The 17,145-nt window shown below is 51.3% G+C and overlaps 1 protein-coding gene across 11 annotated transcripts in view; it reads left to right on the top strand.

The window, feature by feature from the left end:
- Window positions 1-1,469: 1,469 nt before the first annotated feature.
- The window catches only part of Ndst1 (N-deacetylase and N-sulfotransferase 1), a 61,650-nt gene continuing 45,974 nt past the window's right edge, over window positions 1,470-17,145 (top strand). For 4 of the 11 annotated variants that reach the window (XM_074076642.1, XM_074076645.1, XM_074076650.1 and 1 more), the window contains exon 1: window positions 1,470-1,638. The gene's annotated coding sequence lies outside the window, so the exon portion shown is untranslated. Of the gene's footprint in view, window positions 1,639-1,895; window positions 2,036-4,019; window positions 8,988-17,145 lie in introns of those variants that run through there. The other 7 variants (XM_074076641.1, XM_074076643.1, XM_074076649.1 and 4 more) reach the window with 4 other exon arrangements.

The following is a 17,145-nucleotide window of genomic DNA, read 5'->3' as shown; positions in this document are numbered from 1 at the left end:
GGTTCTAGGGGCTTGTCTCATCTCCCCAACTCCCAGCCATCTGCAAGGACTTCAGACTGACTGCTGTGGGTATCTAGATTACCAAGAATTTAATGGTCTATGTTCTTTTCCCTGGCCAAACTGGTGTTGCTGGAGAATGTACTAGAAAGTCACAATCCTATTCATATATGACCTGCAGTTTGGAATTATGGTCACCATCCTCAGGCTCAATCTAGTCTGTTTATATCTTACCCAGAGCTGTCACATGGGAACATATGAGTCAGAAGCCTGGGTCCAGTATTCTGTGTTTAGGCATCAACATTTTTCCCTGTAGGAGATATGAATAGGCCAACAGAGAGCCACTTGCCCCCAGAACAAGGATGTTAGCCTTTTTTTGGGGGAGGGTGGAGGGAACAGACTGGGTCTATCTGACTCAAGTATCTAGCTTGCCTTTCTACCTGTACTCTTTTGCTTTGCTCTGATCGCTCTTATATTTTTTTGTTTCTAAAGTTAATTATCTTGAGCTTCTGAAGGTCCTTAAGAATCCAGTCCACTGTTCCCTAAATTTGCCTCAGCCTCACCCCAGTCTCATAGAATCAGGATCACCATGGGAGGGGTCTGGCAATCTGCATCATTAGTAAGGCTGCACCTTCATCCTGACTTTACCTTCTAAGTTTATAGCCTGGCTCATGGATGGTAGAAAGCCCTGGTTTGGGAGTAGATTTAGCATCAGCTATTATGGCTCTCAGCAGCATATGAGATGACCAAATTATCTTGCTCTCCGGGCCTCAGTGTTTCCCTCTGCTTAATGGGAACAACCACTGCAACCTTCCCTAACTTGCAGGATTCTTGGGATGGCTGGAATCCACCCCCCGGGGGGGAAACAGTGGTCATCCACCTCTTCACCTGCTTGTTAGGTACTAGGCAGAGGATTCAGCTGGGAACAACTTGTTGGGAGAGATGTCATTCTAGTAAACAATGAACCCAGTAAGTGAACTAGATAATCACGATAAAGGAAATAAGGGAGTTTTCGAGTTAGGGTAAGGGTGTGTGGAGGTTGGAGGAGGTCCTGCCCATGAGTGGTCACTCTGGCTGGGAATTGGTTGTCCGATGGCATCAGAGGAGGCCCTATAACCCCCCAGCGGGGGCAGAGCCAGGAGGAGGCCCGGGCCCAGCCTGGGCGCTTTAGGGCCCTCGGAGGCGCGGCGGGTGTGGGTCTTTGTCTCCTTCTTCTCTCTGCCGCCTTCTCCGACCCCAAGCACTGTTCTCTCTCTGACCCCAAATAACTTGTTGGTTTCCCTGGGGCTTTGTTTCCCCAGGGTCATCGTCTTTGAGACCCCTGCAGCCGCCCGAGGCCCTCGTGGGTCGCGCATCTGACAACCCCCTGGCCCCCGCCCCCTACCCGCTCTGACTGGGGTCAAAGGCAGCCCGCGTCACGTGGTCGCCGAGCAGCACCGAATCGGCCGGGAGAGCCGAGGGAGAATCCGGGTGGAAGCCGAGAAATCAGTCCTGATAGCAGCGCCGGGTCCCGCCCCGGCCACCGCCCCGGGGCGCTCGCCTCACGCCCGCCGGCCACCCCGGCCTCCGCAGCGCGTCTCCGACCCACACACGCGCCAGCACCAGATCGAACCCCGCTCGCAGCGGCCGCGGTTCGGGGAGGTAGGCGCCGGGCCGGAGGGGTTAAGGGAGACGGGCTGAGGACCCTGGGCACGCGGGTACGCCCCTCTGCTCCACGAGCCCTAGCGGCTGAGGCAGCGCCCCAACTTCCAGCCTCCAGGGAGCCCCCTCACCTCCGCGGGACGGGGGGAAGCTGCGAGCTGCGGGCGCAGTGCCGGGCGGACTGGGGGCTGGGCACCGGGAGGCGGGGGGAGGAGAGCGAGCGGGAGGCGGGGCGGCGGCGGCGTGGAGCGGGGGTGGGAGCGGCGGGAGGTGGCGGCGAAGGGGTTAACCTCGGTCCCGGCCGGAGCCCAGCGGCTCACACACCGCCCCGGGGACCCAGGCGTCCAGCGCTTTGCAGGAGCGCCCCTTCCCTGGGTGGCGCCCCAAGCCGTGGCAGGTAAGAGGCCGGGAGGGCCGGGCTTGGCCAGTCCCCTGTCGCCGAGCCGGCGCAGCCCGAAAGCCGGCGTGCAGGCCGCGCGGGGCCCGGGCCGCCGCCGGCGCAAGTTTGATGCGGGCGGGCGCCGGGAGGGCGGGTGGAGTCTGCCGGGCTCCGCGCGCGGGGTGGGAGGACAAAGGGGTGGGGGGCCGCTCGGGGGCCGGGGGCAGCCGGGGTGCGGGCGAGAGCAGCGCCGCAGCTGTAGGTCACGGATAATGTCACTCACGAGGAATGCCCCCTCCCCCTCCCCTGCTCCCGAACAGGGGAAACTTTTGTCTAGCGAGGGAGGGGGTTAGAGGCCGGGTTCGGGCTTCGGGAAGGGTAAGGCAGCTAGACCGGTTTTCTCCCGGCCTGAGCGGCCTGGTCTCTAACTCCCCTCCTCCCTCAGGTTCTCGGGAGCGAGGACTCCCCTTTGAATGCTGCTCTTTAATGCCTTGGGACAGGCAACCAGGGTGGGGTGGGGTGGGGTGGGGTGGAGGGATGCCTGTGGACGCTTGCGCTCTCGGACCTGCCAGGAATCTGAGGACTCGACACCTGGCTCTTTCGTGCCAGGAACCTGCCAGACTCTGGGAATACAGGACCTCCTTCTCGCCCCTTCCCATTGTCCTCCCCCTAAGCCCAGGAGAGAATTCGGAATGTCCTGGGAACGGTATTGCACTCTGCTCTAATGACCCGCGTGTTTGTCATTTTCCAGCCGTGTGACCTTGAACAGGTCCCTTACCTTCGGCTAACCTCTGTTTCCTCACCTGTAAAGTGTGAAAAATACAGTATCTGTCAGAGTGAGGATGAAATGAGCCTGTGGTAGATACGTCACAAAATATTGGCGTGCTTATATTCAACAAGTATCGCATATTTACTATGTGCCCGATACTGGGCTAATTAATTGCTTTACATAAAATATCTCATTTAATTTTTCCCATATTTCCATTAAACACATTTTAGGGAGGGAAACTGAGGCATAGGAGGTTAAAGACCACATAGGTAGGAAATGGTGGAGCTGGGATTTGATTCCCTCTCCCAGCTCCTGGGCTCAACCAAAGATCTCTACAAGGTCTGCCTGTGACTGGGCTCATGGCTTCAGTTTTAGTTGAATTATGTGAACTCCTTCCTCCCTCCCCATCACCCTTATTCCAGGTGAGGTTCCTTTCTGCCTGGCACTTGCCTGGGTGAGGTCTTGTGCCTTGGCTCTTGTTAGTGTGGGCCGCTGGAGCAGGAGGGGAGGTCAGTTGGAGCCTGGCCTTGGAGCTTCATGATGGTCAAAGTTGTGTTGCTGGCTGGGTTAGTAGCAGAAGTGCTCTCCCAGTGTGGGTGGTGCAGGGAGGAGCCTGGCTCCCTGGCTCCAACTGGGGACAGCTGGTGGCTTTGTCAGCAGGCACCCAGGGGACCACAGAACCTTTCATCTCCATTCAGACTAGGTGACTTTCAGATCAGTAGGAAACAGAGATAGAACCCAGAAGTGGAGCCCTTGGGCAGATAAAAGACCTAAGACCAAGGGATTTGTAGCCCAAGTGTGCTCTTGTGTAACTTGGCCATAGGGTCCTCATTGCTAAATGAAGGGGCAGTTTTTGGGCCCTAGATTTTGTTAGGCTAGTAAATAAGGGTGGATTTTGAGCCAGTATCAGGATTGCAGAATCCTGATGAAAATGTGCATGTTTACAGAGCCTTGCTAGCACAGTCCTGGACACCTTGTAGGCCCTCAGGAAATATCCTATGAGTGAATATGTGGGGTGGCTCAAGCTCCCAGTGGCTTCCACACCCTAGGTTGGCCCAGTCTTTTGGTGGGAGGTGACATTTCATGAATACCAATCACGTTCTGATTGGGGACCTTGAATAATTAAAAATGGAAAATAAATTGCTATTTAATTAATGACATCTTAAAACCTATGTCTGAGGGAGTGTGGTGGGTGGGGTAGATAATGAAAGAAGTTCTTGGGGGAGGGAAGTCTTCATACAGCCCTTAACTGCTCCAAGGCTGTTCCAGCACAGAGTGTCGAATTTGCCTAGTTTGTAGGTTTTTCTTGGGTCCTGGGACTAGGGAGGACTCCTGGACTGACATCACTGTCAGCTTGTAGGAACAAGAGTGAAAATTCCACTGTTTAGTTGGATATTGAGAGAACTCCAAGAAGCAAGGGATTACGTAGAAGAGCTGGAAGGTTGAAAGGGGTCCTGAGGTCTGGGACTGATTGTCCCTTGTCATGTGGTCACATCAATGTTTTTGTGAGCAGAGCAGGAGGAGAGGCCTCTGGGAGAGTCAACAGGTGAAGGAAGGGAGCCAGCAAATAGGAGAAGATAGTGAGCCTTCTGTCACAGGGAGAGGGGAGGGGGTACTGCAAGGGACAGTTTTGCAATCACAGATCGAGGATGAGATCAGGAATGAGAAATTGGGGTTCCTAGGAGCCAGCAGAGCAGTTCTGCATCTGAGAAACTTAGAAATGGTCTCAGCATCCTAAACCTCTCTCTGCCTTGAGCTGGGGACCTGTTTGCCTATGCTCTGGGCCACGTGTCCATGCTTTGGGACCAAAGCCAGGCTGCAAGTCTCAAGAGCCTGGGCAGACTTGTACTGGAGTGGAATTTGGTTCTGAGTATGGCTTGAAATATCTGGACTGCTTGGAGGACTTGGATATGCTTTACTTGGAATGGAATGTTAGGGTAATTTGTTATTTAACAAATACGTATGGAAAATGTCTGTGGCCAGGGGTGACAGGGGATGGGAAATGGGGTGAGGTTCTGTTGGGTTTTGACTGGAGAGGCTCCTGGTCTGGCAGGAAGGGAAGACAAGGATCCAAGGCAGGATGTGATCAGTGATCGCCGATAGATGGGCTCTGGAAGGCCCGTGGAAAGAAAAGCTCTCTGGTCATTAATGCTGGCAAGATTTCCTGGAGGAGGAAGTGTTTGTGAGGATACAGGCTATAGGCAGAGGAGCGATGGGCACAAGATTAGATTGTGGGAGTCTGCAGTGTCCTGCTCCAGAGTTTGGGTTTTATTCTGTAGCTGACAGAGAGAACAGAGTGTTGTAAGCAGCAAGGTGAGTCGATGCCTGCTCCTGTGCCTTGTGTCAGGCAGCATGCCAGGCTCTTTACAAATACCACATTGAAATCTCACAATACCGTACAAAGTAGCTGCTGCTGGTAACCCCACTCCTGCCCTATTTTCAGATGGGGAAATGGAGGCTCAGAGTGATGGAGTCACTTACAGAGTTGGAATTTGAACCCTTGCGTGGTCATTGTGTTGCTTTTCTCAGGGTCACTTGGCCAAAAATGATGGCAGGATTGAGACCAGCCCAGAGATTACACTCATCATGGTCCAGCAGAACTGCCCAAAGTCTGACTCAAGCAATGGGACTGATGGGAGGGAGGAGGACTTGCAGCTGCCTTGGGGATTGGGATCATCCCGGGTGGCCTAAGGCTTGGGGGATTGATGCTTAAAGGAGTGATGTCACTGCTTTCAAATCCCCAAAAGGCTCACTAGGGGCAGAGGGTGTAGTCTAGTCCTGTGGGCTTTTGAGGACAGAGACAACACCAAGGGTCTAATTCCCTGTGTTAGTCTTCCCAGGACAGCTAACTGGGGAATGAGCTGCCTGGGAGGCCAGGGCCCCATTGCTGACTATACAAAGAGAGAGGTGTACCAGCAGGGTCGAGCCTGAGTGACTGTTCTCACTTCCCTTTCCACCCAAGAACCTCAGCAGTTGGGTGGTGCTCGGCCCACGTCCAGCCCTGCTTTTCTCATAGCTTTCAGAGCAGCTTCCTGCATGTCTTGGGAGGTTCCATATTCACCCAACCTGCAGAGCTCACTCTGGAGAGTCCTTGTGCTTTGGAATACACTCAGCCCAGCCCCTTGAGGATGTCTGGAGCAGCAGCCAGAGCTGAGCTGCTGTGAGGGCTGTAATTTCACTGAGGACTTGAATCTTCTTGCATTTCCCTGTCTGAGAAATGGGGGTCAGTCTCTACAGGATCAACTGTAAGCAGCTACAGCTGAATCATGAGTCAGGCTGATCAGTAGAGGTTGGGGAAAGGGGTTGGTAGGTTTGAAAATGAGGAGTAGGGGAAGAGGAAGGACAGGCTAGGGGTGGATGGCACGGATGTTCCCCGTTTCCCTCCTTCTATATAGTAGAACTTAAAGCAGGGTCTCCTGGTCTCCAGAGGTCACCAGCAAGCGCTTTCTCCTGTCTGGGGCTGTTAACAAAGCTCTGCCCATCCTTAAGCAGAGCCTACTTTTCCCTCTCTAGCTATGCCTCTGTCCATTTCTGCCTCTGCATTTCTATTCATGACAAGGAAGCTGCACCCCAGTCACTTTCCCTTGCCCACCTCCAAATCCTCCCATCAGTACCCAGCTCCATTGTCGCCTCTTTCATGCAGCCATTCCCAGTTCTCCAGAGCTGGCAGTACCTGCTCTCTTCCTTACATGTTCAGAACCTGTTGTCTGGACCTCTTGTGGGGCCATTCTCCTGGCTATGAACTCTGATTCCTTAAAGGCATGTGTCATCTCCTCTAGGTTCTGTGCACCAGAGGCATGGGTTGCCTGAAGGTTGCTAGAGGGGTGGGCAGCATTGCAGAGTAGAGTCCAACGTCCTGGGTTCAAATTCCAGTTCTACCACCCTTAGTTGTTGTGTTGCAGAGCAAAATTCATCTATTTCACTGGGCACTGCCTTCTTCAACTGCAAAACAGGTTAATAATAACAGTACTGTTCTGAAAGGGAAGTTGAGCATATCAGTGCCTGATACGTAGTAAGTATCCAGTAGGTAGATGTTCAGAAGCAATGGTGGTTTTTATTGTGAATGGCTAGGAACTAACTCATCTCTTCTTTTAGGGATGGAGGGAAGACTCCCTAGAATCTGAGGTGGGTCTGCAGCTGGGAGCTCATGTGTGATTCAGATGTGCATGGAAGGGCAAATTCTGAGCAGGAGCAGGCTTGTGCAAATGAGTAAACTGAGGCCTAAACAGATAGGGCAGTTGCATGACAGGCAGTGGCTACTGGGCACATCCAGGAAGCCTGAAAGGATTTTCTCCCTTTCTCTCCTGTCATCAAGATTAAGATGTTCAAGTTTAAGCTGGGTGTGGTGTTGCACGCCTCAGGAGGCTGAGGTAGGAGGGGTCAGTTCAAGGTCAGCCTAGGCTACATAGTGGACTGTATCTCAAAAAAGAAAAAGAAAACAAAACAAAACAAAATATGCTCAACTTCCATGGACTTGGTCTCCTCCCTGGTAGCCACATTGAGTAGTATTTAAAGCTTGCATCAGATGAGTTGGCTTGGTGGCTCTGTGGCTGCCCCCAGGACCAGAGACATGGGCTGTGGGATAGAGCTTTGTGAGACTTCCCACCTGTGCCCTGGGAAGGAGGAGTGGTGGTGTCAGGAAGAGGTGACAAGGTCTTGCTCTTGGGGTGTGATTAGGAGATCCAGATGGAGCCAAGGTTGAAAGTGAGGCTCAGAAGCAGATAGGCTGGGATCGAATCCCTGTTGGGTCATTTTCTGCTTGCCTTGGGCGAAAGGCTTAATTTTTCATCTGTACAAGAGGTGTAACAATCATCTCCATCTTGCAGCTTTTAGAAAGTAACACGGGGTGATGCTTAACTGCAGCCAGTTCAGTTTAGTTATGGCTCTTGTGGTTGATACTGTTATTCTTGACTAAGGAACTCACTTCATCCCACAGCAGTGAGAGATGGCACTGTTGCCACCCCTCTTAGCAGATGTGGCAGCTAAGCCTTAGAGAAGTGGCTCAGCCTGGAGAAGTTTAGTCTCAGGGGATTACAGCCACGTTTGCTGATTTCTGAGGGGTTGCTCTGGCCAGTTCCTTGTTCTGTGATGTACTGGAGGGCAGAGTCAATGGGTGGAAATTCTAGGGGAGACTGACTTCAATTTAGCGTAATGAGAGAACAACAGCAAAAATGTCACAGCAGACAAAGATGGCAGGGGTTGTGTTTGGAGGGAGTGACCTCCCTGTTTCTGGAGGTGGGACCAGAATCCTGGAGCTCATGTGCTTAAGATGTGGTAGGGATTCTCATTCAGACCTGAGGTCTGGCTCCATGAAGGAGGGATTGGATTCTCAGCATCCTCAGGTTGGCCAAGGATTGGCTTGTCTGGGCAGGTCCCCAGGTGGCTATAGGTAGAGGTTTGTTAGAGTCATTGCTTAGTGGTGGTTTGCACCACCAGCTTTACTTGCACATAGCTACTTGCCCAGGCAGAAGCCAGGTGAGAAGTGAATGTTGTCATAGTAAGCCCTTTACTCATGCTGCATTCTCTGCCTGCATGCTCTTCCTTCTTGCACCTGTGCCACTCCTGCTCATGCTTTTATAGAAGTGGAAGCTCCATTTACTCACAGAAGCTCTCCTTGCTTCACCTGCAGGTTGTTAGTGGTTCTCAAAGTTGGAATGTGGAATGTGAGGGCAATCTGGCTGTGACATCTGTCACCCCATTGATCACCAGGGTTGATTTGGCTGATTTGGCTGGCTAGGTGGGTATCCCCTTCCTCCCTCACTGCTCCATGTGCATCCCTCCCAAAGCTGTGCGCTCAGTCGAAGAGGACGACCATCCCCCATAGAGGAGGACCATTTTTCGGTCAAGAGTATAGAGTAGCTGCGCTCCCTTGCTAGAACCTCCAAACAAGCTCTCAAAGTTGGAATGTGGACCAGCAGCATCAGTATCACCTGGGAACTTGTGAAAAATGCAAATTGCCTAGCCTTTTTCCAGACCTTCTGAGTCAGGTGCTTTTACAAGTAGGGTTCAGCAATCTGTGCCTGTGTGTGCTTTGGCAGAACTTAGAGCTTCATGCTTGCTGGGCAGTCTCTCTATCACTTGAGCCACACCTGCAGCCCTTTTTACTTTGGTTACTTTGGAGATAGTATCTTGCTTTTTAGCCAGGCCAGCTTGGACTGTGAGCCTCCTATTTTATGCTTCCTGCTGTAGCTGGGATAACAGGTATGTGCCTTTATGCCCAGCTATTGGTTGAGATGAGATCTCATGAACTTCCCCCCCACCCCCAACCCGGTGATCCTTCTGATCTCAGCCTCCCAAGTGGTTAGGATGATAGTCGTGAGCCACAGTGCCTGGCTCAGCAATCTGCTTTTTTATTTTTTTGGTGGTGGTGGTACTAGGACTTTGAACTCAGGCCTCATGCTTGCTAGACAGATGCTCTACCACTTGAGCTACTCTGCCAGCCCATTAATCTGTTTTTTTTTTTTAATTATTCATTTATTCACATGTGCATACATTGTTTGGGTCATTTCTCCCTCCTGCCCCTCTCCCCCACCCTCCATTAATCTGTGTTTTAAGATGCTCTCCAAGTGATTCTGAGGTAAGAGGTCCATTGGGTTAGGTCATTAGGAAAAAAAAAAAAAAGGTTGATGCTTCTTTCCTTGTGTTCTTCTGCTTTCAGCATATCCAGACACCCAAGAACTGTGTGTGTGCATGCAAGAGCCCATAGTAAATCCCAATTTCTTTCTACCCTGACTTCAAGGAGCCCTCATCTTGGAATAGCTCCATAACCTTGGGAAGCAATCATGTGACACAGCGGTGGGGTATAGGCAAATGCTATGATGACAGGAAACAGTGATGGGGCAACTTGAGGAAGACAGAATTGGGGGATTGGAAGAGTTGAGAACTTGTGGGTGACAAGGGTGGGTTCCAGGATGAAGCCAGCTGTGTTCTGGATCTGGGGCTGGGGTTGGGCAGAGTATGGGTCTTCCTTAGAGAATGGTGTGTGCTCGTGTATGTGGGCATGCACATGTGTGATTGTTGTAGCCATATGTGGGCTGAGAGGGCTTAAGGGGCCTTAGTTCTCAGCAGTCTAGTGGTTTTAAGCATCTCAATAATTTTAATGATGGTTATAATTACTTACCAGTATTGACAGCTTACCAGTGCTTGTTAGGCACTTCCATGTCACCTCCTCTGCTGTAATCCCCAAAGTAATCCTGTAAATTGGGTAGGCTCTATTGTGCTCTCTATTTTATAGATGAAAGTACCGGTGCCATACAGCTGTATGGGTCTAGAGCTAGGAATTCTATAGAATTCCACAGAGGTGCTTAGAAGCATGAGCTCATTGGAAGAAGGGTGGTAGGAGATTTGTTTTAGAGTGTTTGTGTGGCTCAACTTAGAATGATTAGTTAAAGAGTCCCCAAATATATATTCTATCAAATGAGCCAAATGAGATTGTGGTGGGGTGGTGAGGGCTGCAGCCCCCAAGCTACCTAAGGCTCAGAGCTCAGTGGTGAGTTCAAGTCCCACAGCTGGGGTAAGAGATAAATCGAGATAAAAGAGGGTCTCCTTTGGTTCTGGCAGGAGGAGTGGGAGGATTAAGACCAGAGTCTACCCTCCATCTTGCTGTTCTTTCCCCAGTGTTTGTTCCCAACGTACTTCCCTTTGCAGGAGTCTGAGAGCATCCCTGACAGTGAAGGGGTCCCTCTTCTCAAGTTAGAGCTGAGGGCCAGACAGGAACAGAGACTTACCAGGGCTGTACAGGGTGTCAGAGCCACTGTTAGAGCACAGGGTTTCTGAGCCATCAGAACTCAGAATTGTCTCTGTTCCAACCAACTGAGGGTTTATTTCCCAAAACTCTTCTTGCCCCATGCTCTATGGCAGGCTGGGTACCTATAACCCTTATAGTGTTCTAGGAGGATCCTGAAGTCGAAAATGGGGGTGCCCTGGGAGAAGGCTGCCAAGAAAGGGTGTAGCAGCTTCCACAAGGAAGAACACCAAGAAGCCCAAACTCCAGACGGAAACCAAATGTATTTTTTAGGCCCTGAGAGGATATTTGGAACAATGAAGTGGGAAGGGGGAAGCTGGACTATAAAAAGGCTTCTCAATATCCTTTAAAAAAGTAGTCTGTAGGTTTGACTTTTGTTTCTCTGAAGGATGTTTATGTAACTTCCTGAAAGCAGGATCCCAAGACTCTGTGAGATTGTTAGGCCCTGTTTAGGGAGCCTGAGAGGTGGGAAAGGCTGCCTGAGGTTACACAGTGAGGCCAAGGGTAGGGTTTGAGGCTAGAATCTAGGTCTTTTCTCTTGCAAGGGACTATTTTTCTATCCCCAGAGCTCTGGCTGGCGTAGAGACTGGGCAGGGGGTGTGGAAGGGACCCTTGGAAATGCTCACTGCACTGGAGTTGGGTAAGGACTGGTGTGGTCTGCAGCAAGATGGGCCCAGTAGTGTGAAGGCTGGATGAAATGCCTGGTGAGTCCACCCCTGTCCAGATGTTGGGTCCAGCTGTGCACCGTCTGCCCAGCAGCTGAGAGCTGTGAGTCACACCCAGTGGGTACAGAGGCACAGGCCATTGTGTGTTGTGATTCATTCTTTTCTCCCAATTCTGAAGGGATGACTAGGCCCTGAGCCCTGATTGTGCCCACGCTTGTGGCTGAAGGACTCCATGTCTGCAGATATGAAGGGCACCAGAGGGCCTGGGTGCATCTTTTCCTTCTGCTGCCATGCCTCCTGTCTATACAGTGTTCTGTTTGGGACTTGCCCATCTCACCAGTGCAGGGTGGTCTGGGAATCCCTGAAGTCAGGTGCAACATTTTGTAGGCATTTCTGAATGTTCTATTTCTGAAGAAAGAGTACTGTCAGTTGTGTCAGGCTGACAGAGGACCGTGCATCCCTGTGAAGAGTAGAAAGGAGGGAAGGGGCCATACATACTGCAGGCTTCAGAGAATGTGGCCAGTTTGGTAGAAAGGAGTCATGCAGCACTGTGGTTCACAGCATAGTCTCAGAGGGCTGCTTTGGGGTTCTAAGCCAGCTCCTCTACTTAGGAGCTGTGTGACCTTGGGTAATTTATATTGTGATTTAGTTTTATATGTAAAATGGCAACAAATAAGTATATTTACTCATGGTACCATGGCTGGACTTTTTAAAAGACAGTGCATGTGACGGGCTTATCCCAGTGCTGGGTACGTAGTCACCACTTGGTAAGAGCTTGTTGTTGTAGCTTGTGCAAGCACTGCTGCTAATTTGTGGTGTGATCGTCTAAGTCCTTTATCTTGGGCCTTGGTCTCCTCCCCAGCTCTGCACTGTTGAGCTTTCTGGGAGCTGCCTGGCAAGGTTGGAGAGCACGGTGGACAGGCAAGGGAGGGGAGCCCACTCAGTATTCTCAGACTCCCCTGCCCAGGCCCTCCCTGGCTTTGTCCTGAGGCAGGTTATGTAACAGCCAGGCCTGGCCAGGCAGGACCCAGTTCTCAACCTCATTTTGTCCCTCCATTGTCTCTTCCTCTCCCTTCCCCCACGGAGCTGTTGTTAGCTGGCATCCTCAAGCTGCAGGTCTGAAATCGGACCCCTGCTATTCTGCTACCTATTGATTCAGTCTGGAGGTTAGTTGTGCAGGCAGCCCCTCCTCCCACCACCTGGGAACAGAACAGAGCCACGTTTCTGTGCTTGCTTTGGAGACAGTGACAGGAACCCTATTTTGGGGGGAAGGAAGGCCACCTAGTGCTTGGGCCCATAGTCTGGTAGTCTGCTCTTTTAGTGGTTCCAGTGGTATGCCCCACTCCCTTCCTAGGATGCCCTCCCTTCTCTCTATCCTGTGGCCCAGCACTAATGCCTTCTCTCCCAGGCAGCCTTCCCTGGTACCTCAGCTGCTGGGAAGTGGATCTCTGCTGAACTCCACAGTTTGTTCTCTGTCCTTTTTAAGAAAACAGAGGTCACAAACTGGTAGACCACAACATGCCCACAGGTGGATTTTGTTTGGTCCATGCCAAATTACCAGTACCAGTAGGAGATTTTACATAAAAATCCAGACTCCTGGTTTTACTTCAAAAATTGAAAGATTGAAAAATCTTGAGCCTACATTCTCCAGTGGCCAGTGCTGGAGATGAGGTATGTCCACTCTACTTTGCTCTGTCCCTGGGCAACTACTTGATGTACTTACATGATCTTTTTTGGTCCCCCAAGGCATCTGAGTTTACAACCCTGTCCTTAAGGCATGGACAACTTTCTCCTCCTTGTAGTGTGCTGTCTGTCTGTCTCCTTGTGCTTTTTGAGGGCAGTGGAGATAGGGGCTGACTCATCTCTGTGTTGCTTGAAGCATTGTACTTATGCTCAGGACTGTATACCTAGCAGGAGCATAATAAATGCTTCCTGTGGGAAGAAGGCATGCAATTGTATGTCCCTGCCAGCTGTGAAGGTTCCATTTGGTTGAGGCTTCTGGATCAGCCTGCCCTGCAGCCCTTGAATCCTTTCCCCAGATAATCTCCTGCCGATTAGCCACTGACCCAGGCTTAAACTTCAGGTAACAGGCTCACTGTGCCCCAGGGAGGAGGCTTCCCCTGCAGCTGGCCCTCTGTGGCCACAGGGCTTGGGAGAGTTTGGGAAGGGAGCAGAGTGGGTCCAGCAGTCCTCAGAGGTTCTGGGTGCTGACCCAGGCATACTGGGGCAGAGGGGAAAGGTGAGGGAGAGTGTGCATTAATTTTGGTGTTTATAGCGCTAGACTCCTCTCTCTGCTTTGTGCACCTCCTTGAGTGTGGTACTTTATTTGTCCATCAGTTCTTTTTCCAGCTGTCTGTGCATTCAAGGTTTATTGGACTCTTTTAATTGAAGCCTCCAGGCCAGCTCAGATGTCTCCTCCTGGAAGAGGTCTTAGCTGAGAGGTTGCAATTATTCTGTGTCTCTTTAAAGAAAAACCTGGGAAGCTTGCAAAATTTGTGTGCAGATTTCTGCCCCCTTCCCTGCTCTGATTCCTTTTATTTGGAGTACAGTCCCTCCCTCCCCAGAAGATCCATATTCTGGGGTCTTTAGACCACATCTTGAGGATCATGTCTTGGTGCACAGAGCCCAGGGCTGTAAGAGAGGTCTCCTGGATAACTTCAACATGTCCCTTTTTTTTTTTTTCCTCCAGGCTCCTCTTTTACCCTTTGCATCAGCACACTAGGCTCCTCTGGTCATTGTGGCTGAGCATGCCTCATGGGCCTTCCTTGTGCTAACACATGGCATTAAGCATGTGGTAGGGGGACAGGGTGAGGAGTCTTGGCCTATCCTGGCCAGCCTTAGGGTTTCATTATTACATTAGCACAGTCAGGAGAGGAGTGCTAGGATTCAAAAGAGGACACCCAAGGAGGAGACTGGCTGGAAGCCTGGGTTGCTAACAGGCAGGTGCTGTGCCTCTGGTTTTAGACCCCACAGGGAGACCCTGGCCTGGGAGGTCAGTAACCTAGCTGCAGACTGAGGTCCCCTGCTGTGTGGACCTGTGGCACACAGGCTGACATGTCAAGTGTAAGCCTGGTCATATGCAAGCCTGAACAACTGGTTAAACTGAGTGTGTGGAAAGCCAGGCTGGAGCTCCAGGCCTTTTGATTTTGGTCAAGGCCGCACTCCTCTGTCTCTACATCCTTCTGGCAGATCACCCTGGAACAATCATCTGATTGTCTATGAGGACATGGAGGCTGGGGCCTAGAAGAGTAAGCCGTGGTCACAACCACCCTGGAGGCATGGAACTGGTTGGGTGTGCAAGTGACCCCTCGAACACCCTCCATCCCATGTTTTTGTTTTTCCTTGAACTATCTCTGATGGGCCAGCTGTCTTTGTGCCCACTTCCCCCTGGCACTGGCTTTATGCTTTTCTTCTGAGAACAAAGCTTCCTTCTGACCATTCTCCTGCTTAGAACAGGAAAAGGGCAGGCGTGGCCTGGCCTTCTTCCTTCACCTCCACTTGCTGGGAGCATGGGGCAGCACTGGTGAGCTGTGAGAGAGGCCAGTAATAGCCTTGTCTTTGCTCCCTGTGGGGATCCAGGAAGTTCTCCCTCCACAGCCAAAAGGATATATAAAGCACCAGTCAGGGACTGATGTAGAGTCCTGTCTATTGTGTCCAAGCGGTCAGATGTCCCAGAACAGCACTGGAGATTTGGCCTGGAACTGGTCACATGAAACCTCAGGATTTCAGCTGGTGCAGGTTTGGTGTCAGCCTCCAGAGCCCTGTAGATGCCAGAAGGCATGTCCAAATGAGGGAAGTAAATGTCCTTCATTTAGTACATTTTTATTAAGCATCTACTTTATTCTAGATCTTTTCTAGGAACTGTGAGACAGCAGTGAAAAAAAGAAACCAAGTCCCTGTTTTAGGGCTGCTGAACTAGTGATGGGATAGAATCAACAAACATATATATGTGCCAGATGGCAAGAAGTGCCTAGACGAAAAATAAAGCCAGGTTGGGGATTAGTAAGTGTGATGTGAAGGTGTGGCTCTGCCATGTCAGGTGGGCAACTCTGGTAAGGGATTGTGGGAGGGAGGCAGGGAGTGTTGGGAAGTCTAGGCAAGAGCATTCCAGGAGGAGGGAACAGCCACAAGGCTGTGAGGCAGGAGGGTGTAGGCATATGTGGGAACCAGCAAGGAGGTTGGGTGGCTGGGCAGAGAAAATGAGGGTGTAGGGCTTCTTGCCCCATAGTGAGGACTTTCTGTTAAGTCTGAGTGAAGGGGATGCTGCTGGAGGGCTTGGAGCCAAGGACTGACCTGCTTTGCCTACATTTCGAGGGAGCATGTGGGTTATGTCATGGAGAAGAGACTGGACAGTGGTGGTGGTGGGAAGGATGCAGGATGACCCACCAGAGGAGATGGCCTTGGTCACCAGATGAGGGAGGTCACAGTTCAGTGGTGGGGAGGGTGGGGGTGCACCACGGTGAATTCTGGATTTATTTTACAGGATGAACTGATGGAATTTGCTGAGGTATTAGATAAAGGGTGTGAGAAGAAGAGTGTTGTCTACCAGGTTTCTGACTGGAGGAACTGGAAGGACAGTGTACCATTTACAGAGCTAAGGAATGCTCAGGACAAGCAGGTTTGGGAGAGAAATGGAGTTTTGGGGTCAGCTATGTTAGGGTGCAGCACATGCTGGTAGGGAGGCCCATAGTGGAGATGGGTCCTGGGTCCTGGGTCCTGAAAGCTCCTGTTGCTGTCGCGGTGTGAGGGGTACCCTGTGGGACCCTCCTCAGCTCTGAGAGTCTACTGTGTAAGGACCAGTGTTTCCTAACTCTTTCATGTTCTTTCCTGTCTACTCCCTGACTCCTGCTTTTCCCTTCCTTCTGGACAGAGAGGACACATTGTCAAAGTGGAGGTCCCAGCCTTTCTGTCTTGCATACCTCGTGGGTGGGAGTTCTTTCTGGGGTGGAGTGGGTGAAGCTGGAAAGGGAGGCTGGAGGCCCCAGGTCTTTCCTGGCTCTGCTACCAGTAGAGAGCTCTGGGCCTCAGTTTAACCCTTTTTGGCATAGCAGTATTGAGCTGGCCCCAGAGTTTTAAGACTGATGGGTGTTAAGGAGATGGCAGGGCACGGTGGTTAAGAATTGGGGTTTGGAGTCAGGCAGGTGTGAATGTGAATCCTTCCTCTGCTGCTTGGCTGTGATACTCTGGGCAAGTGACATAACCTCTGAGCTTCAACTTTCTCATCTGTAAAAATGAGCTAATCATAATACCTGCTTCACAGGGTTACTTTCAGGGATAAATGAGAAATGTAAGAAAGACTTAGTGAAGGCCAGGGCCTTCAGTAAATGATCTGTGTGGTCCATTAGATTAAGAGGCCTTGCCCAGTGTGTGGTGGGAGCCATGGGAGGTTATTGAGAGGGAGCATGTTTGCATGTGGTTTGATGAGGCAGCTGTGAGTGCAGAGATCTGGGCTGAATCCTCTTTGCAAGCCCCTGTTCCATTCCATCTTCCAGAGTGAGGACTGAGGGATGACCCTAACAGATCTCTGTCCCTTCCCTAGCCAAGAGTCCTTGTTTACTTGACATGGTAGCCTTTGTCTTACACACATCTCTCAGGGATGAGGCTGGTCATTTTCCTTACAGTTTTCTCTAGAACTCCTTGTCCCTGCATTGCAGAGGTTGGCCTTAGGGAAATGTAAGGGGCTTTGAAGGGTGGGTGACATTGAAGGGACTTAAGTAGCACATAGTGTTCTTGAGCTAGGTGTGATGGTATGCACCCATAGTCCCAGCACTCAGAAGGCTAAGGCAGGAGGATTGCTTGAGCCCAGGAGTTTGAGACCAGCCTCAGCAAAACCCTGACTAAAAAGAAAAGAACAACAACAAACCCAAAAAAACATGTAGGGTTCTGGTCAGAGCTGGTGGTCAGGGCAGGTCATGGAGTGGCATTCCACTGGGCACTTGGATGTGACTTT

This window comes from Castor canadensis, chromosome 6 (genome assembly GCF_047511655.1).
Source record: "Castor canadensis chromosome 6, mCasCan1.hap1v2, whole genome shotgun sequence".
NCBI lineage: Eukaryota > Metazoa > Chordata > Mammalia > Rodentia > Castoridae > Castor > Castor canadensis.
Note: the sequence above shows the minus strand (reverse complement) of the source record. Positions and strands in the feature narration are given on the sequence as shown.